Here is a 6163-nt window from a genome sequence, read left to right as displayed (position 1 = left end):
TGATTTGAATAAAAACAGAGATGTGGCCCCATAACTTCTCTTAATGACGTGTGACGAAGGATCTCCTCTCTCCGTCCGCTCTCTCCTCTCTCTCCTCTCCCTCCTCTCTCTCTCTCTCTCTCTCTCTCTCTCTCTCTCTCTCTCTCTCTCTCTCTCTCTCGCTCAGATTGCTCCCCGGTGTAAACAATATAATGTCTGTCTGTACGGATGAGAAGATGAGCCACAGTAGTTGCTCATCATTCACTCTTATCTATTTTCTATCTCAGCGGAGAGTGGAATGATATGTAATCATCATCAATCTGCTGGCTGAACATAATAATGTTATTATTAAAGGAGTGCGGCTGCACAATGGGTGTATTGGCGTTGAGAAGATGTGTGTGCTTTATGTGAACAGTTTAGGAGTGTGTGTGGGTCTATCCTAATGATGAGTAATCCTAGTTGATGGCAGATAATAGCAGCGTGTCAATGCGCTTGTGATGATGATGCATTCAGGTGCTCGCCTTTGCCGCAAATCCTACCGTCTGAAACCCATTGGCAGCCTCTCCTGCTTCAATAAGCCCTTTGGGGAGGCCTCGTTTGCACAAATTGTGTTTTATGGTTCCTGTTAGGGCTAGATATGCTCCTTCACCGGGGCCGTAATTGACTACCATTGCCCACAACGGCGCATTTTTAATTCATCGTGATGGTGTTTAATGGCGGTTAATAGAACGTTTGCGCACTAAACAAGGTAATTTCTGCACGACCTTCTGTTGTTAATGTTATCACGTGGCACCCTGGTGACACGGCAAATTAACGAGCTAGCCAGGGATGGTTTCCATATTGTGTTCATGTATAGACAGATGTGTCTGATTAGAAGCATCATCCTTTATTTACAATGAAGCTCTTTAGAAGGAGATGATACTTTTAGGGGAATCATTTGCACTGTTTATGGTGATGGTAACCTAGTCTGACTATGTTTGGGAAATTGGACCAAAATATTGGTAATTGGTGATTGGTGAAAACGGTTGATTGTTGGAACAGTGGGAAGACTAACCAAGGTTTTGCAGTTTTATTTTGCTTATGTTGAGTTTAAATACAAAGTTTAATGATGGTTTTACAGATAAGGAATTACACTTAAAAGGTGTATTTTTCTGTTTAATAAGTCAAAAACAGTGTGACAATGTATACTTTCTTCACATGTTGTTAGTTTTATTTAGACAGAAAAGCTAAAAGAGCTTGGAGAACCAACATATACATATATAATACATGCGCAAATATATCGCCAATTACCAGTTGTTGGGCTGCTGGATGGAACATTTTAATATTATACCAAACTCTCCCCTTGACTTGAAAAAAAAAATGGTTCCTAAAATGTTTGCGGTCTTTCAGCTCACAGACAGTCTTCAAGGCTACTGCCCTTACCTCTCAGGATATGGCTTAATTGGACTAAATGTCATCATTTTTTTAGGTCGCTATGGAACAACCAAAAGGACCAGGCTAACTGTTCCATATTCTTTACTTTTGACCTGATCAAACAGCACATCCAAAACTCGACAGATTGACTAGAATGAATTGTATTTTTTTATCCTTTGGTTGCTCGGGATGTTATATTGCGTGTAATAAGAAGACTCAGTGTGATTGTTTAACCAGTAGTAGCCTAATGTGTGGTATTTCTAGCTTTCAGTCACCGCTAGGCTATGTTATGCTAGCTGCTAACTGCCAATGGTAAAAGCAATTAAAATGTTGCCTGTTTTTTAGGTAAACCAGAAAAAACTACAGAAACTGTTCATATTTACACATTTAGCAGATATGGAGAAGCATTATCCTAAATTTAGATTCAAGTTTTTTTAAATACAGAACATGTGTAGTGTCGATGTCAAGGCTGTGGAGTTATTTAAACACACCTTTGACGGAGGGGAGTTACGGAGCAGAAATAAAGTAGTAGATGTAACAAAATCCATAACTGCTGAGTATTAAGTAAAGTCATTATTGGTTCAAATGTTCTTGTAACTAGTCTAGTAGACTTTTTGACGTGACCTTTTGATCTCACGACTGTTTATAATCAAGCCAAATAATAAAAAAAAGGCCCTCTCAGGATGTGGTATTAGATGTTGCTGTGAGCAAATTGAATCAACTGCTGAGACAATCCCACTGGAGCTCAATCCTCGACATGTTCCAGGTCAGGGAGCTCCGTTCACAACATCAGCCTTCTCATTATCTGGTGCAGTCAACAGTCTGGGACCCGGTTATAGTCAGACTGACTTGTCCCCAAAATCAAACTAGATGTGTGAGACAAAGTGCTCCACAACATTAACATTTACCAGGCTGGAATGGCAGTTTATTTTAAAAAAGGATTTACATTGTCAGTACCCCGTCCTGCGCAGAATGATTAATAAGGCTGTAGAAACTGCTGACAGGCAAAGAAAAAAGAGAGGATTAAGAGTGGAGAGGGAATGAGGAAATGAGAGAATCAATCAGAAAGAAAAGAAAACAGAATGAGAATGTGTTGGTTTTCCTTTGCTCAATATTTACAAGTCCTCTTCTTCTTCATCCTTTCCTCCATCTATCCAACCAACTATCCACTCCCTCCTTCCTCACACAGAACTACTAATGAAAAACCCCTTTTTATTTCCATAGGGGATTAAAATGATTCAATTCTTCTTCCACCCAGTCCTCCCCGTCTCACTTTCTCTCTGCAAAAGAAAGCAGCATCCTGATAAAAGTGAAGATAAGAGAAGAAGGGAGCGGAGGAGAAGGGTCAAAGTTTGCCTTTATTCATTTTCTGTCAGCGAGCAAAGCTGATGTGCTGGAGGAGGATGAGCTGGCACGAGGCAGACAGTTAACAAGACACACACATACACACACATTTGTTTATAGTCATTTAGAGCCTTAAAGGTGAAGACGATTTAATATGCAAACATTCGATCCAGAATTATTGCCCTTTTCTATACTAATGAGACTCATTGCCGAAACAGTCTGATTCCCAAAGGTCAGAGCAAATAGCCATACGCCGTTACACTGAAATTATTAGCAAATTTATACCGTTGGCGGTAAATGAAGAAAATTATGCAAAGTGTAAATACCAGATGGATTTTCTTTTTTTTTACAGTCTGTCAGCCCTGACAGACTGCAATATTAAATTAAATCCAATGAAATGAGTTTTTCTCCTTATGGATTGAATAAGGGTCTTCATCGTCTTCATCTTCTTCTAAATCCCGAATAATTCCTTACCTAAAGTATCAAGAAATTCCTTTGCACCTCATTGGTCAGGACATGTAAATTAATTTGTCAGACCAATATCCTAAATAATGTTTTTAATTCCCCTCTTCTATTATACTGCATACTTGAGTCAAGAATATATTGCAACATTGATTATTGAAATAAAAAACAAAAAAAAGTAATTCTAGGGTCGGCTGCAATGCTCTATTGGAATGTTGCGCTGCAATATAATTAACGCAATCTTTTTAGTCAATCGGACCTTGTGATGGGGCATTTAGTTTGCAAGTGAAGCGTAAGTTGTGGTGCTAAAAGGTGTTTTGTAAATGCACCGCAGAGCCATCCTTTGTCAACCTGCCCAGTGACGTCGATCAATCCTTTCATAAACCTGATAGTCATCAAAGAGCATGAGATAGAGTGTACTGCCACCTCTACACCACTTAATACGTCTTCACATAACCATTTTAGCCTCAAGACGTCCAATCATCGGCTGAAGGTGAGGCAAATGCGGCCGGTTGTTGAAACTCAATTTCTATGAGCTGCTAATATATATGTATATAAAGTGTCAGCTGAAATTGGAATTTCTGGCCTTTAACCTGACAAGTGTTTCTGTCTGTTCATCTTGCTGGCAGTATGATTTAAATTCAAACTACAGAGATGGGGTGCTGTGTGAGGAGAGCCAGCATGCTGATTTGTCATCACATCTAGTCTTGTCTGTGTTTAAATTGTTCTTCGAAAACTTGGCATTTTAATGTCTTGCGGTGTCTTTTGATGTTACTTATTCAAATGTATTCTTTTTTTCCATGTGCCCGTTCCTATACCGGGTCACCGGGGACTGGAGGCTATCCCAGCATGCATTGGTTTTGAAGGAAGAGGAACGCGATGAACGGCTTGTCACTGTTCACACAATGGAAGAAAACCTCATTCAAACTCTGACCTCTATGCAAACAGACACCAACGAAGGTTCCCCATTTGGGATTTGAAACTAGCTAGTTCTCGCTGTGAGGCGACGCTGCAAGCAACCGCAATTAGAATATTGAAAACAATCCTCTGATGTGACGTGGGTGTATGTTTGTAGGCAACAGATGTTGTACTAGATGCCAGCTGCGAGGTGAATATTAAATCCAACTCGACAGTAAATCAGTGAAGTGTGTAGGTAATACTGGAGCAGCTGGGATGTGAGAGCAGGGCTTAGATGCAGGTGGGAAGAAAGGTAAATACACAAATATAATTAAAATCATGCTAAGATCACCGTCTACAGTGATGGCAAATCTGTGAGAAATGTTTTACCAAACAGAAAGTATTAAGGTCAGCTGGCACTATTTACAGCATGCTAACTTAAAATAATGGTTATTGTTGGGAAAATGACTTTAACATTTTAATACCGTATCACAATGACTATGTTAGTTACTTATGGTCGTGAGCTTTCTGGGCTTATCTTTGGTTGCAATTGTTTTTATAATTATAAAAAAATACAAAATATTCCCGGCACTATTTCCCAAGGCTCATGATCACAGCTTCAAATTGCCAATTCCAAACCAAACCATACTTTGTGTACACAAAAAATTAACACAATTTGTGAAGTTTGAACCAACAAATTCTGCTTCAACTTTAGCATCATTTATGCTGACAGTGACACTGATGTTAGCCAGGTATGTTTATCACATTCAGCATCTTAATTCGACATGCTAGAATGCTTCATTTGCTACTTGGTGATAAACCAAAGTATTGGAAAAATAAGGAATTTAAACTGACAATGGTGCTAAATTGAAAGTTTAAGGGATTGCTTGAGTCTTTATTTTATTCTGTTGGGCATATGGATTTCTGTACCAAATTGCAACGCAATGCATCCAATAGTTTGAGATATTTCACTGAACACCACCAATATCAATCTTATGTTGGCGTAACAAGAAAAACAGAAAAGCACCAAAGTCATATAGCCAAGTTTGTCTGTACCACATTTTTGTGCCATAAATAGAATATTTAAGTCTGGACCAAAGCATTAGATAATAACTATCCCTAGAGCTATGCTGCTAGCGTGGCTAAAAAGTATACAAAACATTAAAGGTCACATGTCATGCTTTTCCGGTTATTACCCGTCCCCTTGTGTGTTATGAAGGTTTTTCTGCATGTAAACGGTGTGCAGAGTCAAAACCCTCAAAGTACACCCTGTAGCGAGTAAAACTCTAAAACAGAAAATACCTCCCCAAAACGCCTCGTTGGTGAAACGTCATCATGACGTCATCGTCCATGATTCTTGCCGGGTTACGTGCTACGAGAAGCATGTAGGTCGCTACCCGTAACGTAAATGCGCCCAATCCGTGAAGCCGTTAACTGTTACGTCCGCGGAGGCCCGTTACGTTAAGCCCCCGGCTCGATTGTTCCAAAGTTGACCAATCCGACACACACGAACCTCAGTGAGAGCTGCAGCGACCGTGTAGTGGAAGACGAAGAGTGGAATACTGCCTGAAATTACACATACTGTTACAGAGATGCTGTATGCGAAATACCAAGTGTGAGTTGGAAAATTGCACGAGTAGTTTTTCTATTTTAGTGGATACCTGCAACAAATGGAATTATGATCGCAGGGACGAAAGGTGCGTGGGGGGTATATTGACCGTTAAGCAGTCTACCAGGAGTGAGATTGGGATAACGTGGTATATATTTGTTTTATGTTTTTATTTTGTATTTTTTATCTGCTGGGTTTATAAATTTTTCTTATTTCTCTTCTTATTCCTTTATTATAACAAAAAACCGATATGTTGCGCCTTCTCTGTCTTGGTTTGCATTTGTTCTGGCCCATGATTGTTTTGGTCGGTGAGAGCATTCTTGTAGTTAGATGTAATACATGTATAGAACTGTTTTCATCTGAATGAACTTATGCCCAATGAAGGATAAAGGTCATGACCGAAAAGAACTAAGTACTTGGCTGGGTAGGCAACGTTTTCCAAATGTTGGTTTCTCGGCG

The 6163-nt window shown here is 39.6% G+C and overlaps 1 protein-coding gene and 1 long non-coding RNA gene across 2 annotated transcripts in view; one reads left to right on the top strand and one right to left on the bottom strand.

Annotated features, from left to right (window-relative positions):
• Positions 1–6163, bottom strand: part of LOC104950431 (uncharacterized) — a 121863-nt gene that overhangs the window by 58713 nt on the left and 56987 nt on the right. The gene's annotated exons all lie outside the window — the stretch shown is intronic.
• Positions 3013–6163, top strand: part of LOC104943350 (uncharacterized) — an 18928-nt gene continuing 15777 nt past the window's right edge. The window contains exons 1-2 of the long non-coding RNA XR_798102.1: positions 3013–3022; positions 5784–5792. This is a non-coding gene — a long non-coding RNA (uncharacterized lncRNA). The remainder of the gene's footprint in view (positions 3023–5783; positions 5793–6163) is intronic.

The sequence above is a fragment of the Notothenia coriiceps genome, unplaced genomic scaffold (assembly GCF_000735185.1).
Source record: "Notothenia coriiceps isolate Sejong01 unplaced genomic scaffold, NC01 NC01_scaffold00000339, whole genome shotgun sequence".
NCBI classification, from domain to species: domain Eukaryota; kingdom Metazoa; phylum Chordata; class Actinopteri; order Perciformes; family Nototheniidae; genus Notothenia; species Notothenia coriiceps.
Note: the sequence above shows the minus strand (reverse complement) of the source record. Positions and strands in the feature narration are given on the sequence as shown.